Source organism: Triticum dicoccoides, chromosome 7B, assembly GCF_002162155.2.
Source record: "Triticum dicoccoides isolate Atlit2015 ecotype Zavitan chromosome 7B, WEW_v2.0, whole genome shotgun sequence".
NCBI classification, from domain to species: Eukaryota; Viridiplantae; Streptophyta; class Magnoliopsida; order Poales; family Poaceae; genus Triticum; species Triticum dicoccoides.
In genome coordinates this window covers 243655829-243672042 of record NC_041393.1, presented here as the reverse complement: position 1 = coordinate 243672042, position 16214 = coordinate 243655829, and positions in this window count along the sequence as shown.

The following is a 16214-nucleotide window of genomic DNA, read 5'->3' as shown; positions in this document are numbered from 1 at the left end:
AATCTAGTTGGCCAAACCAAACCGATAATTCGAAGAGAAATACAAAGATATCAAATCATGCATTTAAGAATTCAGATAAGATTCAAATCATATTCATAGATAATCTGATCAAAAATCCACAATTCATCGGATCTTGACAAACACACCGCAAAAGAAGGTTACATCGGATAGAACTCCAAGAACATTGAGGAGAACATTGTATTGAAGGTCAAAGAGAGAGATGAAGCCATCTTGCTACTCGCTATGGACCCGTAGGTATGTGGTAAACTACGCACGCTTCATCGGCAGGGCACTAGATTTCATGTAGATGCCCTCCATGATCGAATCCCCCTCTGATAGGATGCCGAAAAAGGCCCCAAGATGGGATTGAAGGAAATATGCCCTAGAGGCCATAAGAAAGTTGTTATTTTATATTTCCTTATATCATGATAAATTTTTATTATTCATGCTAGAATTTTATTAACCGAAAACTTGATATATGTGCGGATACATAGACAAAACATTGTGTCCCTAGTAAGCCTCTACTAGACTAGCTCGTTAATCAAAGATGGTTAAGTTTCCTAACCATAGACATGTGTTGCCATTTAATGAACGGGATCACATCATTAGGATAATGATGTGATGGATAAGACCCATCCGTTAGCTTAGCATTTTGATCCTTTAGTTTTATTGCTATTGCTTTCTTCATGTCAAATACACATATTCCTTCGACTATGAGATTATGCAACTCCCAGATATCGTAGGAATACCTTGTGTGCTATCAAACGTCACACCGTAACTGGGTTATTATAAAGATTCTGTACAGGTATCTCCGAAGGTGTTTGTTGGGTTGGCATAGATCGAGATTAGGATTTGTCACTCCGAGTATCGGAGAGGTATCTCTGGGCCCTCTTGGTAATGCACATCATAAGAGGCCTTGCAAGCAAAGTGAATAATGAGTTAGTTGCAGGATGATGTATTATAGAACGAGTAAAGAGACTTGCCGGTAACGAGATTGAACTAGGTATGTAGATACCGACGATCGAATCTCGGGCAAGTAACATACAGATGGACAAAGGGAATAACGTATGGTGTCATAATGGTTCAACCAATAAAGATCTTCATAGAATATGTAGGAGCCAGTATTAGCATCCAGGTTCTGCTATTGGTTATTGACCGGAGAAGTGTCTCGGTCATGTCTACATAGTTCCCGAACCCGTAGGATCTGCACGCTTAACGTTCGATGACGATATAGTTGTGACAGCCTGGTTTTTACCCTGTTTTTCTTTGCTTGATTTTCAGCTGAGTTGATTTTGAATTTGGAGTTTTGAATCATTTCATTTGGACTTAGCCACTTGGGTATCCCTTGATTTTCACCCAAGTGTTCCCTCTCCTCCTCTAAGCCATCATTTCACCCCTGGCCAACCCAACAATATTGCTTGGAATATTTTTCTTAAATGAAAAATATTCATTTTTGCCTCGAAAACCCTAGCTAACTCCTTGAGCTCCAAAGCAACCCTAATTTTTCTTGCCCCAAAAATCCTGAGTAAAATCCCAAATATTCTTTGGAACCTAGGGCACATTTCTGAGCAAAAATATTTCACCACTCTTTGCAGCATTTTTGCTATAGAAAATAAAATCACTTCGGGGTTGAAATGGTAGTTTCTACAACAACTACCTTTTTACTAGCTCCAATCTAGCTGGTTTTCCCTAAGCTTGATTACCTTAGTAAGAGTCAGTAAAACCCCAAAGCTCAAACCTTGAATCCCTGTGGTTTGACCACAGTAACTCCCCAAAGTTTCTGTCCAGTAACTTAACCTCATCACCATTTTACTTATACTGCACCTGGAACCAAACCGAGCCATGGTAACGCCTAAGGTTACTAAGGACTACACGCCAAACATCCTTGTTAGTGCGTAGGTGGACTGCTGTCACGGTCCACGCGGTGACCGCGTTCGTCCGAGCGTGCTGGCATGCCAAACGCGCGCTCTGCACATCACCAGCGCCTCTGTTGAGCGCATGCTCGCTGCTCGGCCGAGCAGAGCGTGTCTCCCCTCGCCACCATCCTCGTATCCACCCCCATAACTCCTCCCTGCCGCTCGCCGACGCCGAAGCTCGCCATAGCGAGCACAGGCACGGTCCGGCCAACGGCACAATGCGTGCACTATGTTCGTCTCTTTCCCCCTCATTCATGTGCTCATCCGCGCCCGCGTACAGTTGTTGCGTGACCTCCGTCGCCTTCTCCATCACTCTCTGGCACCATTCGTCACTGGGCGCCGGGGAAAGGTGTCCTCTGGCGAAGCCCGAGCCCTCCTCGTCGCCCCGCCTATAAAAGCCCCCCTCCGCAGCCTCCTGGAGCATCGCAACTCACTCCCACTCCCTCCTAGAGCCACTAGAAGCCGCAGCCCGGCCGGGCAGGCAGCGGGCTGCCATCCCCGAGCCAAGCTTGCCGGCGATCTCCTCTGGATCGTTCCCGCAGCTCCTGCCACCCCCAAGCCAAGGCGACCCTGTCAGGGCCTCCGCCTCTCCTCCGTGAATCTAACGCGCCTAGCTAGAGCCCCTGGAGCCGCCCCAAGCCGCCGTCTTCTTCAACTCCGGCGACCTCCGCCTTATGTCGCCGCTGGAGAGGTCAAATTCGACGCTGTCCGGCCACCGTTAGCCATGCTACGGGTACGGGCAGGTGCGCAATCTCCTTCTCCCTCGATCCCTCCCTCTCATTTGCCTCCAAGAAGTCTCATCGCCGGCCTGAGCTCCGGCGAATCGCCGTCCCCCTCTGTTTCCCTCTCCCCTCCCTCTGGCCTGACTAGCGGGGCCCGCTAGTCAGCCACTCACTATGCGTGCGAAGCGGTATGAGTGGTGGCGCCCCGAGATATTACGCCTTCGACGTCACCCCCCTCTATTTTTATTTTCAAATTCATTTAAATTCCAGGAAACTTCAAATGGCCATAACTTTTATTCTACAAGTCCAAATGCAGTCATTCGTTTTGCATCGTGTTCTGTGTCCAAAAATCTAACAACACCCAAGATGGGATTTTTCGTTGCTGTCTAGATTTTCTGGCAATTTTGAGAAGGTTTCTTGATATTTTTCTTTTGTGGTTTTGAATATTTTCAGAAGAGCCAGCTTGTCTTGTGGATCACCAGGATATTTGTGAACCTCATCAGTGCTAAGGCAAATCACAGTAGCATTTTTATGGTGCCACTTAAATATTTATGATTTTCATACTTGAACTTATGAATATTGATGCATTTGAATTAGTTACATAATAAATATATTCTGTTATGTGCTTGCTATGTTAAAATACTTGAACTTCAAAATGTTTGAAGTAAATATTGTTGGCAAGATAAGGAGAACTTAGTTGCTAGTGAGAAATAAATTATATGGACATAGAGTTTGATTAGTAGTTTAAATATTATTTTGCATGATGAATAATGATGATAATGCTAGGAATTGTTCTGGTATAAGTAAAGTGAGATTTTAACCAGAATGGTAGCATGAGTTTATGATGGCTCCGTAGGAGCGTGGTTGGTGTAGTCTTTGCACGGTTATGTGATGCATATGTTAAGTGATGCATAGTATGGCGGTATGACATCGGTTATTTTCTTTTCACATTAAGTTGAACCTGATTAATAATTCAACTTGAACATGTTGTTGACCGGGTCGTGGTGCCGCTGAAACGAGTCTTTCCCAGTGCAACCACATTTGCCGGTATGGGCGACATTAATGCGTTTCATTGTCGTGCCTCTGGTTGGTACCTCAATTTAGGGAAGGATATGGGTGTGCTGTACCCTGGCCCGGTAGGCAAGCATAACCTTGTGAGCCTGTTGTTAAGTTAATTTTGGTATTGGATCCTAGAGTGGATCGTGGACACGATGGTGGTCGAGGTGTCTGGAGGTGGACACGTGGCCTCCCAGGACTAGCCCGGTGGGGTCTGAGTCGGAAGGGCCGGGAGAGTGTCATGACAATGGAATGGTTTCGTCGGAACGCTGTTGGTCCACCTGAATGGGAGTGCGAGGCCATGGGTTCCGTAGTGTGGGTACAATGTACTAACCTCTGCAGAGTGTTTTTAATCTATCGATAGCCGAGTCCACGGTTATGGACACGCTAGAAAGTAAGGTACACCATGGGTCAACACTTAATAAATATGCACACTAAAATTGCACTAAGGATGGCAGTGAGGTCATCGTGTTGAGTTGGACATGAGTTGGTCGGGTTGTGATCGCTGTGAGGATCACGGGCTACGAGTTGGTCGGGTTTTGATCACCGTAAGGATCACGGGCCATGAGATGGTCGGGTTGTGATCGTCGTACGGATCACGAGTATGTTTTTGGTAATATCATGTTTAGTGGTACATCTGGTAAGCAAGTCAGGAGAATGAGTACCTATTGAGCATCGTTATAGCATGTTCGATATATAGTTGCATTGTTGATTAATTGGATAAATATCATAATATTGTCTGTCATCATGTTTATGCTTATTGTGAGCTTGCAAGTACATTCAATGTACTGACCTGGCGTGTCATGCCAGATTTCAGGAAAGTCCCGTTGGAAAGGAGAGCTGTCCGAGTCTAGACCGTGTCCACGTTGGTGTCCTTGTGCTATGGAGTCCCGCTACGTCGTTGTTCCGCTGCCGTGTAGTTGTCATGATCGAGGCCCCCTTTATGTTCACTAAATAATGTACATATTGTTCATCCGCACCGTGTGTGCCGCATGGCCTCGCTAACTATTGTAATATGAACTATGTTCCGCTAGCATGAATAAAGCGGTTGTTTTCTGTACCATGTTGTTGTGTGTTGCCGGAAGACAAGGTCTCTGGGCTGGCAATGCAAGGTAAACAGGTTGCTCTGAGCCGGGGTGCCACAACGCTTGGTGTCGGGTAAACTGATCCACAAACACCTATGGGAACGGCGGACCGAGCCCCTTTCGGTTCGGCGGGGGGCGGAGATTGCACAAAGAGCGGATCGAGGCAAAGCACACAAGCAGTTTACCCAGCTTCGGAGCTCTCCGGAGAGATAACACTCCTACTGCTGCATGTCTGAGTGTATTGAGTTCTTGCTCGGGAGCACTGAGTGCTACAATACACAGTAGCTGCTAACGAGACCGAGCGTGAGTGTTTTTCTGCCTCCGACCTCCTCCTCTACGTTGCGCATGGGCCTCCTTTTATATGCTAAAGGGGTCTCCGACAGGAATTGCGGTTGGTACAACTACCTGTACAGTGTATCATACCTAACCCTGACGGCAGGGGACAAAGGCATTAAATGCATGTCTACGTCGCCCAAATAGTGCAAAAAGGGACCGTCAGGGACGCCACCGCTTGCCACAATGGCAATCTTGTCAGCGTCGCTTGCCACCGCGCACCGCTGGCCGCACAACCTCTTGCCACGCGCGCCTGGAAAGGTCCCAGGGCGACACGTTTGTGGATGTGCTGGAGCACAGGTACAGAGTGGTAGTTTGCCGCGGCAAGTGCCTTGCCGCGGTCGTTGTCTTGTCGCGTCCGGAAGCTTGTCGCTCACCGGGCCTCGCCGGGACGCATGGCGCGTCGCGGCAAGTTCCTTGAGATGCCTTGGTTGGCCTTCCCGGCAAGCTCCTCTTGCCGGGGCCTTGTCTCCTTGGCTTGAATACTTTGTTCTTGAATGGCTCCAAAGGAACCACGGAGGACCTTGGCGGTCACCCGGCAAGCCTTGCCGCGGGGTGCTGCAACTGCCCGTGCACAAGTTCGGGATATTGGGATACCCCTACTCTAGTACACCGACAAGAGCCCCCGGGCCTGGGCCACACATGGTGCCAAGCGCTGTTGGGCCAGGCCCAAAACAGGGCACGGGCACGCGCGGCCTGGGTTACGCCGTATCTCACTCTGTATCCACCGTGCCTTCCCCGAACGGCAAGCGTCGAATGCAGCGTCGTGGGAGAGATCGTGGGTGGTTTCTTTATTCAGAAAGACGGAACGCTCGCCCCCTCCCTCTTTATAAGCAGGGGAAACAGGGGCAGTTCGCCCATCTCGCTGGTTGCTACTCCAATCTCAGAAATCTCCGCCGCTCCCCCCTTCTTCCTAAAGCTGAAAGAGAGCAGCGCTCCGCTCCCCATCGCCACCAGCATTACCAACGCCGTCGATCTCCCCCACCACCTCCGCCATGGCTCCGAAAGCCGACAAGGGGAAGGTCGTGAAGTCGACCGAGGCGCAGCGGCTCGCGGCGCTGCGAAAGGAGCGGGCAATCTTCCCCCCCAGCTCGCCGCGAAGGAGCTGAGGGAGTACTACTACCTCTTCTGGTCGACGGAGACGCGAGCGCATCCGCGTACGAAGGTACTCCCAGCTGCCGCTTCGGAACTGGCTCCGAATGGATACCCTTTCTTCGCGCTGTTCTTCTACTGCGGGCTCTGCCCGCCTTTTTCTGAATTTTTCTGCGATATCATGAACACCTACGGGTTCCGCCTCCTTGACTTCACCCCCAATGCTGTTCTGACCTTGGCAGTTTTCGCACATCTCTGCGAAAACTTTGTCTGAGTCTATCCAAAGGTAGCTCTTTTCCGCCACTTCTTTATGCCCCGAGTTGAGAGAGGGGAGCCTCTTTCTGGCGGAATCGCTTGGATCTCGAGAACCGGCAAGAAGGACGCTTATCTGGAGGGAGGGCTCCGCAACAAGTGGGATGAATGGAGAGCAGACTAGTGCTAGATTGTCGAGGAGAACCCGCAGCCGTTTACCGCCCAGCGCCAAGCCCCAGTAGTGCACGGCAACGATTGGAGCAGCGTGGCCCCGGAAGACACTAGGCTGAAGATTGCCGTCACCCGGATCCTACGCCTTAGGCTTGCCGGGCTCACAGTAGGCGCCGTTGGCGCAGATTTTCTTCGTCGCCGCATCACCCCCTGCAGGAGAGGAGGAGACCCGCCTGGGAGTTCCAAAATGCGGCGGATATCATGAGGCTGCGCCCGGGCCTCAATTTTAACTTCACTGTCCTGGAACTGGATGTGATGCTCCTGGAACTGTTCAAGCACGATCCTGAACATCCCGGAGCGTTCAGGTTGCCGAGGAGTGTCGTTCCGCTGTGCAACAACTCCGCGCTCGACCACATCCGTGCAATGATGCAGCTGTGCGACTCGCATGGAATTGTCCCAACTTGGCAAGAGCCTGCAGATGATGTCGTGCAGGAGTTCTTTGACGGCCTGGTAGAAGTGCCGGTCTGCCCTGATGAACAGAAGAGCCTCACCCGCGACACCACCGATGATGAGATGCAGCGCATCGCCACCAGGCTGGAAGAGGCGGCAGCAGCCGCTGCCGCGGGCGAGTTCGGATTCACCGTGGAGGAGGCAGAGGCAGTAGAGGCGGCAAGCCTTGCCGAGCGGGAGGAGCTTGCTGGCGAGGAAGAGCTTGTCGGGCCTGTGGCTGAGTCGAGTGAGCCCGCCGAGGGCGCGAGCGACTCGTTGAAGATCGGCTCCTCCTCCTCTCCAATTTCAGCCAGCTCGCCGCAAGCGGAGCCCCCAGCTCCACCAAGAAGGCGTCTCCGCAAGGCCGGGGACGTAGCGGGGCGGCAGACGAGTCAACAGCCGCCGCGCCGCGCGATACGCTCTACTGCGCCAAGCACTGTTGCTGCGGGAGCGCCTCACGCCGCGGCAGCAACTGGAGCGGGGTCTTCCTGGTCCACCGCTACTGCTCCTGCCAAGTGGACAAGGGAACCTACTCCTCCGCCTCGTCGCACCGGAGGCGAGCCGGACTTTGATCTCTCCGCGCTCAGCTCCGACGAGGAAGAAGAAGAGTACGATTCTTTGTTGTACTTGTAGTTCTTCAAAGGTGTGGCGACGGCCCTCCAGCGACTCCAGGAGAAGATCCCAAAGCAGCTGGCCGACGAGTCGCACAAGATCTGCGCGGGAGCTATTCAAAAGGTGCTGGTGAAGGTGGCCTTCCGCAACCCAGGCCTCAACCTCACCAACGTCCTCAGGTCCCTGCCGCCGGATGCTGATCTGGAAGCGCTCAAGGCCCTTGTCGCACCCATTGTGGACAAGGTGAGCGGGATCAAGAGGGTTGAGGGCGATCGCGTAGATTAGGCCGCCCGTTTTCTCTTTTTCTTGTCGCTGCTGGTCATGTCATGAGAACAATCTGTTAAAGCTGCGACAAGCTATCTTGTAATATGACTCTATTTTGGGTAGCAATTGCTATGTTATTTCCTTTACTTGATTCCTTCCTTTGTATGTTTTTGCCCTACGCTTTTAGGGAACTTGTCGGCGCAGGAACCTTAGCCGCGAGCGCTGAGTGCGGGACATCAGCAGCCTGCTGGCGGTGCTGCTACCGACAAGAAACCTTGTCGCAACTAGTCGCATCTCACTTAAGTTGTTGAGCGGACTCGAAACAAAGTAAGGGCGCAACTAGCTACGAGTTGGTTCCTCCGCGCACAGGTTTTCCATACAAAGCACGATCGTTCGAGGAAGATAACTTAAAAATTTTAAAACTGATTGCTCAAACTTTAGCAACTTAGCTTTTCTGTCGTTTGCTTCCCGGTAAGGCGAAACTTCCTCGAACGACGCTTGGTCCACACCATTATCTTCTCCTTTCCCCCCGGCAAACTTGTGGGCGAGGGAACCTTCCTTTCTTTGAGAAAGAGAAAGAAGAGAAAATAAAGATATGGAGCCTTATGGCTCGTTATTGCTTACTGGGGGTAGGTGCTGCACAAAGTGTCAGATAACGCATGGAAAAAAAGTAGAAACCATGAAATTGACAAGATGTGCGGAGCACATGAGCTTTACTTATGCACGGGGTCTGCGCCCGGCTTCGTACAAAGGATTACATGCAACATCGGCAAGACTTGTACAAAAGGTGGTTGCCGGAATAGGTTCCGGCAACCGCGCCCTACGGGTAAAACTTACGAAGATGCTCAATGTTCCAGGAGTTGCTCACCGGAATGCCATCTTCGGTCTCAAGGCGGACAGCACCAGGCCTAGTGACTCCTTTCACCCGGTAAGGGCCTTCCCACTTCGGCGTCAACTTGTTGGAATTCTTGGCGGACTGAACACGCCGAAGAACAAGGTCGCCTTCCTCGAGACTTCTGGCATTAACTTTGCGGCTATGGTAGTGGCGCAAAGCTTGCTGGTATCGAGCAGCTCGTACAGCGGCCTGAAGACGGTCCTCCTCAAGGAGCAGCGCGTCATCTTGTCGCAACTGCTCTTGCTCAAGCTCATCATAAGCGAGTACTCGAGGTGACCCATATATGAGTTCCGTGGGGAGAACTGCCTCTGCTCCATAGACTAGAGCGAAAGGTGTCTGGCCAGTGGCTCGATTTGGCGTCGTCCTGATCGACCAAAGAACCACCGGCAGCTCCTCAATCCAGTTCTTTCCGCACTTGCGCAGCCTGTCGAAAGTCCTGGTCTTGAGCCCCCACAGCACTTCAGCATTCGCCCTCTCCGCTTGACCGTTACTTCTCGGATGAGCAACAGAAGCGAAGCAGACCTTGGCGCCAAGATCTTGGACGTACTGCATGAAGGTGCGGCTCATGAATTGCGTGCCGTTGTCGGTGATGATCCTGTTAGGGATCCCGAAGCGGCAAACAATCGACCTGAAGAACTTGACTGCTGACTGTGCTGTCACCTTCCTCACTGCTTCCACTTCCGGCCACTTTGTGAACTTATCGATTGCAACGTACAAGTACTCAAAGCCCCCGACAGCTCGGGGAAAGGGGCCGAGGATGTCGAGCCCCCAGACCAAAAATGGCAAGACAAAGGGATCGTCTGGAGAGCTTGAGCTGGCTGGTGTATCTGCTTGGAATGGAACTGGCATGCTTCACACTTGGTTACTTGTGCAGTTGCATCCTGGAGGGCTGTCGGCCAAAATAAACCTTGCCGGAATGCTTTGCCGGCAAGTGCTCTTGCGCCAATGTGGTGACCACATATGCCTGCATGTATCTCTGCCAACAGCTTTTGTCCGTCTTCCCGGTGAATACACTTCAATTTCACACCGTTGAGTCTTCTTCTATACAGTGTGTTGTCGACAAACTGGTACATACTTGACTGCCGGGCTACTCTTTCCGCTTCTTCTTGCTCTTCGGGAAGTTCTCCTGTCTGAAGGAAACGGACAATCTGCTGTGCCCATGCTAGAGCTTGCGGCTCGACAACAAGGACTAAAGGCACATCTGCTGCTGTGGGAACATCCGCTTCTACGGCGAGAACCTGCGGCTCAGCCGGAGCTTGACGTTCCCCGGCAAGCTTGCCGGAGCAAAACTTGTTGGGAGCGCCTGCTTCAACGGAACAAACCCTAGGGCTTGCCGGAGCAGATTGCTCCTCAGCACCTTTGGTGTTGATCTTGAGGACCTTCTTGGCGGCGGCTTTGGGGAGCTCTGCCGGAAAATAGTCACCAGAGATCAACTTCCTCTTCTTGCTCCGTCCAGTTGATGGCGTTACAGACGGTTGAGTCAGTTTGAGCACAAAGATCCCTGGTTCCACAGGTAACTTAAGTGCGGCGCACTTTGACAGGCCATCGGCAATGTCGTTCTGAGCTCTTGGAACATGTTCCATCTGTAGGCCGTCAAAGTGCTCTTCTAGCTTTCTCACTTCATCAACGTAAGCTTCCATCAACAGACTCTGATAATTCTTGTTCACTTAGCGGATGACAAGCTATGAGTCACCCCTGACAATGAGCTTCTTGATCCCAAGGTCTGCTGCGATCCTGAGACCAGCAAGCAAACCTTCATACTCTGCGGTATTGTTTGTTGCTTGCTCCTTGGGAAAGTGCATCTGGACTACGTACTTGAGGTGCTCTCCGGTGGGTGCAACAAGTAGCACGCCCGCACCGGCGCCTTGTAGCGAGAAGGCACCATCAAAGTACATCAGCCACTCTTTGCTTTCTTCCTTGATGCGGACGCTCGTTTCTGGAATTTCTTCATCTTGTGTTGGCGTCCATTCTGCTATGAACTCCGCCAATGCTCTGCTTTGGATAGTTGAAGTGCTCTCAAACTTGAGGCCAAAGCTTGACAGTTCTAGTGCCCACTCGACAATCCTGCCTGTTGCTTCTGGATTTTGCAGTATCCTCTTCAGCGGAAAACGAGTGACGACTGTGATCTCATGTGCTTGGAAGTAATGGCGCAGCTTTCTCGAGGCCATGAGAAGGCCGAAAAGCAATTTCTGCACACTAGAGTACCTTGACCTAGCCCCCTGCAGAAGGGAACTGACAAAGTAAACTTGGCGCTGCACCATTCTTTTCTACATCTTCTCACGCGCCTGCGCAGATCCATCTTTGTCGGGACCAGAGCTTGTCGGTGAAGTCCCCTGCTTGTCGCTGGATGCATCTGCCGTGGTTGCTGGCTCATCATCCACCTCCCTCTCTGCTACTAACGCAGCACTAACCACTTGATTGGTTGCCGCTATATATAGCAGCAACTTCTCTTGTGGCTTAGGTGCGACAAGTGTTGGAGTGGAGGACAGGTATCTCTTTAAGTCCTGCAGTGCAGCCTCCGCTTCCGGAGTCCATTTCATTGGACCTGCCTTTTTCAATATTTTGAAAAATGGCAGGGCGTGCTCAGCAGACCTAGAGATAAACCTGCTGAGAGTAGCTACACAACCGGCAAGTCTTCGTACATCCTTGACGCGCTTTGGTGCTTCAATCTGCTCAATGGCCTTGATCTCGTCGGGATTGGCTTCAATTCCCCGCTGAGACATGAAGAACCCGAGAAGCTTGCCGGAGGGGACTCCAAACACACACTTCTCAGGGTTAAGCTTGAGGTTGATCTTGCACGGATTTGCAAAGGTTTCGTCTAAATCTTGAATCAGAGTTGCCTTGTCCTTGCTCTTGACTACTATGTCATCCATGTAGGCTTCCACATTTCTGTGTATTTGCGGCTCAAAAGTGTCATGGACTACCCTTGCAAATGTTAAACCAGCATTCTTTAAACCGAAAGGCATCCGTACGAAACAGTATGTGCCACATGGGGTGATGAATGCGGTCTTCTCCTCATCCTCTTCTGCCATGAAGATCTGATGGTATCCTGAGTATGCATCAAGAAATGAAAGCAAGTCACATCCGGCCGTGGAGTCAACAATCTGGTCAATGCGCGGCAAGGGAAATGGGTCTTTGGGACAAGCTTTATTGACATCGGTAAAGTCGATACAAAGCCTCCATTTCCCGTTTGCCTTGCGCACGACTATAGGGTTGGCCAACCACGTAGGATGGAGCACTCCTCTGACAAGGCCTGTTGCTTCCAATTTCTTGATTTCTTCTGCGATGAATTCTTGGCGCTCCACTGCCTGCTTCCTGACTTTCTGCTTGACGGGCCGCACATGAGGACAAACGGAAAGATGGTGCTCGATTACTTTCCTAGGAACACCGGGGATGTCAGACGGTTGCCACGCAAATATGTCGACGTTCGCCCGCAGGAAAGCAACGAGCGCACTTTCCAATTTAGGGTCGAGAGTGGCACTGATGGTAAAGGTACCACCTGTGCCATCCTCCTTGGTGGACACCTTCTTGGTCTCTGGTGGACCTGTCGTTGTCTTCTTACACTTGCCGGTGGAGCTCGATGGTGCGTCTTCGACGGTAGCGCAGCACTCTGAAGAGGTGCGCTTGCCGGAGTGGGCATCAGAACTCTTGCCGGACTTGGTCTTCTTCTTCACCCCGGGAGCTTCAACGGCAAGTGACTTGCGATCTGTTGCGGCTGCTGCTTCCCGGTAGATCTTGTCGGCGCCGATAAGAGCATCCTTCTTGTCGCCAGGGACAGAGATGACACTTATCGGGCCTGGCATCTTCAGCATGTTGTATGCATAGTGAGAGGCTGCCATGAATTTGGCGAGTGCTGGACGGCCGAGTATCCCATTGTAAGGCAATGGAAAGTCAGCAACGTCAAAAGTGACCCTCTCAGTCCTGAAGTTCAACTCGCTGCCAAATGTCACCGGCAACGTGATCTTTCCCTTCGGCTTGCTCCTTCCCGGATTGATTCCTTGGAATGTGTCGGTCTCTTCGAGCTCGCCATCAGGGATCTGGAGTTTCTGGAGTACCACGGAGGAGATCAGGTTCAAGCCGGCCCCGCCGTCAACTAGCATCTTAGTGACCTTGAGGTTGCAGATAGTTGGTGAAACCAACATCGGCAAGCACCCAACCGCAGTTATGCGATCAGGGTGGTCCTCAATACCAAAGATGATAGGCGTGCTGGACCATTTCAGAGGCTTGCGTGACTCGACGGGTGGTTCTGCCGCATTGACTTCCCGCACCCACTGCTTGAGCTGGCGGTGTGAAGTATGCAGAGAAGCACCGCCGTCAACGCACAAGACCTCTGTGGCTTTCTGGAACTCCTTCTCATCGGTCTTGTCATCATCCATATCTTCATTATCGTCGTCATTTTCATCCTTGTCGTGGCCGCGGGGAGGTCTGTCTCCTTGCTGCTGCTTGGCCTTGCCGCGGCGTCCTCCTCGGCCGGGGCGTTTCTTGCCGGCTCCTCCAGCACCTTCCTGGGCCTTCTCCTTGTCGCGTCGCTCGTATTCAGCCTTTTGCTGCTCGACCTTCTTGCAGCTTTGGAGGTCATGGCCCTTGGTGCGGTGGATCTTGCAGTACTGCTTGTTGGTGCCGTCCTGCTTCTTAGCGACCGCCACAGCCTGGTAGTTGGTGCCTGCGGCAATCTCCTCGCCGGAGCTACCAGCTTTGGCTTTCTTGGCGCCACCTCCGTTGCCGGACTGCTCAACGACTAGCACATCTTTGCCTTTCTTCTTCCTGTTGTTCCGCCGCTGGTTTTTCTTTGCCGGGGCAGCCTCCTCACTATCAGATCCTCCTGCTTCTGTATTCTCTCCGGGTAGTTTCCTCCCTTCCTCAGCACGTGCACACTTGTCGGCCAGGGCATACAGCTCACTGACGTCTCTAATCTTGCACATCGCCATCTCCTCCCGCATCCGGCGGTTTCGCACGTTCTGATGGAACACGCTGATTACCGCGGCAGGGTGGACATCTGGGATGTTGTGCTGTACGCGGCTGAATCTCTGAATGTACTTGTGCAGGGGCTCTCCTTCCTTCTGGGCGAGCAGATGAAGGTCGCTCTCTTGGCCATGAGGCTTGTGGCCGCCTGTAAAGGCGCCGACAAACTGATGGCATAGGTCTGCCCAAGAGGATATGGAGTTGTCCGCAAGTGCATGAGCCAGGATCTGACATTGGGCTTGAGCACCAGCGGGAAGTAGTTGGCCAAGATCTTGTCGTCCCGCCCCCCCCCCCCGGCAGCTTGCACCGCGATGGTGTAGATGCTGAGGAACTCCGATGGATGCGACTTGCCATCGTACTTCTCTGGTACGTCTGGCTTGAAATTCTTCGTGCTGGGCCACTGGACTTGCCGCAGCTCACGAGTGAACGCAGGGTATCCTACTGCGTACGGCAAGTCGCCTGGTTCCCCTGGTGCATGCATGTCGACAGAGGGCCCAGTGCGCTGGTCCGATTGACGCCGCACTTCTCTTCGGCGCTCGATGCGAGTTCGAGCGTCTTCTTGCTGTCGTTCGGGAAGAACTTGGTGCTGATCGCGACAAGCTCGTGGATTTGATGATGCGGTGGAGTCGCTGTCGAGGTGGATCCGGCGAGTTGGTGATCTTGGCCTTTGGGGTGGAGAGTGCATGGTGGTTGCACCCCCACCGGTTTCATCGCCATCGGCTCGTGCCTGGCAGTCCTGCCGCGGCAGCGACGTACTTGGTTGCCGCGGAGTGTCGCCGTTGGCGAAGCCGATGAGACTCTGAATGGTGGCCCTCCATTCATCGATCTTGTCTGCCGTTGGAGGGTAATCCAGGAGCAGTTGAGCTCGCACCAAAGCTTCTGCTGGAGTGGTGGGCGGCAGTGGCGAACGGTGCGAGGAGCGGGATATGCTCGGACTTCTAACTATGTTAGAAGGAGCAGTATCCTGTCCAGGCGACCGTGTCTCGCTCGTGCCAGCATGTTGGCGTGCATGCTGGTCTTGAGTACCCCGAGATCCACCAGCTCGATCTTGGTCCAACAAACGTATGGCACTGCGAATACCATGACGCTGTCCGTCCTGCGCCTCCTGAGATGGGCGCGGTGCATGTACGGACACCGAGGTCTCCGCAGCCTTGTCCTTGGACCTAGCAGCACCATGGGCTCCCTCGTCGATGCCCGTTCTTCCGCCGGCGTCTACCCCACCACCCGTTTGCTCCGGTGGTGGTGAGATCGACGTGGACGGAACAGCTGCCGCCGAAGCCTTCTTCTTCGGTGGCATGTCGATGAAGAAGATGAAGATCTAGCTCGTGTGAACGTCGGATCAGGTTCACACAACCTCGACGCCCCCTACCTGGCGCGCCAAAGATGTCGGGGAAACTGATCCACGAACACCTATGGGACCGGCGGACCGAGCCCCTTTCGGTTCGGCGGGGGGCGGAGATCGCACAAAGAGCGGATCGAGGCGAAGCACACGAGCAGTTTACCCAGCTTCGGAGCTCTCCGGAGAGATAACACTCCTACCGCTGCATGTCTGAGTGTATTGAGTTCTTCCTCGGGAGCGCTGAGTGCTACAGTACACACTAGCTGCTAACGAGACCGAGCGTGAGTGTTTTTCTGCCTCCGACCCGAGGCGCGCGGCGCCGAGGCGGGAGTAGCCCTTGGCGAGGGCGAGACCCTTCTCGTAGGCCTCAACGGCGCCCGCGGCGTCCCCCTACCTGGCACGCCAAAGATGTCGGGGAAACTGATCCACGAACACCTATGGGACCGGCGGACCGAACCCCTTTCGGTTCGGCGGGGGGCGGAGATCGCACAAAGAGCGGATCGAGGCGAAGCACACGAGCAGTTTACCCAGCTTCGGAGCTCTCCGAAGAGATAACACTCCTACTGCTGCATGTCTGAGTGTATTGAGTTCTTGCTCGGGAGCGCTGAGTGCTACAGCACACACTAGCTGCTAACGAGACCGAGCATGAGTGTTTTTCTGCCTCCGACCTCCTCCTGTACGTTGCGCATGGGCCTCCTTTTATATGCTAAAGGGGTCTCCGACATGTGGCAACGTAGACAAGGGTAAAAATGGAAAAGGAATTGCGGTTGGTACAACTACCTGTACAGTGTATCATACCTAACCCTGACGGCAGGGGACAAAGGCATTAAATGCCTGTCTACGTCGCCCAAATAGTGCAAAAAGGGACCGTCAGGGACGCCACCGCTTGCCACGATGGCAATCTTGTCAGCGTCGCTTGCCACCGCGCACCGCTGGTCGCACAGCCTCTTGCCACGCACGCCTGGAAAGGTCCCAGGGCAACACGTTGGTGGATGTGCTGGAGCGCGGGTATAGAGTGGTAGTTTG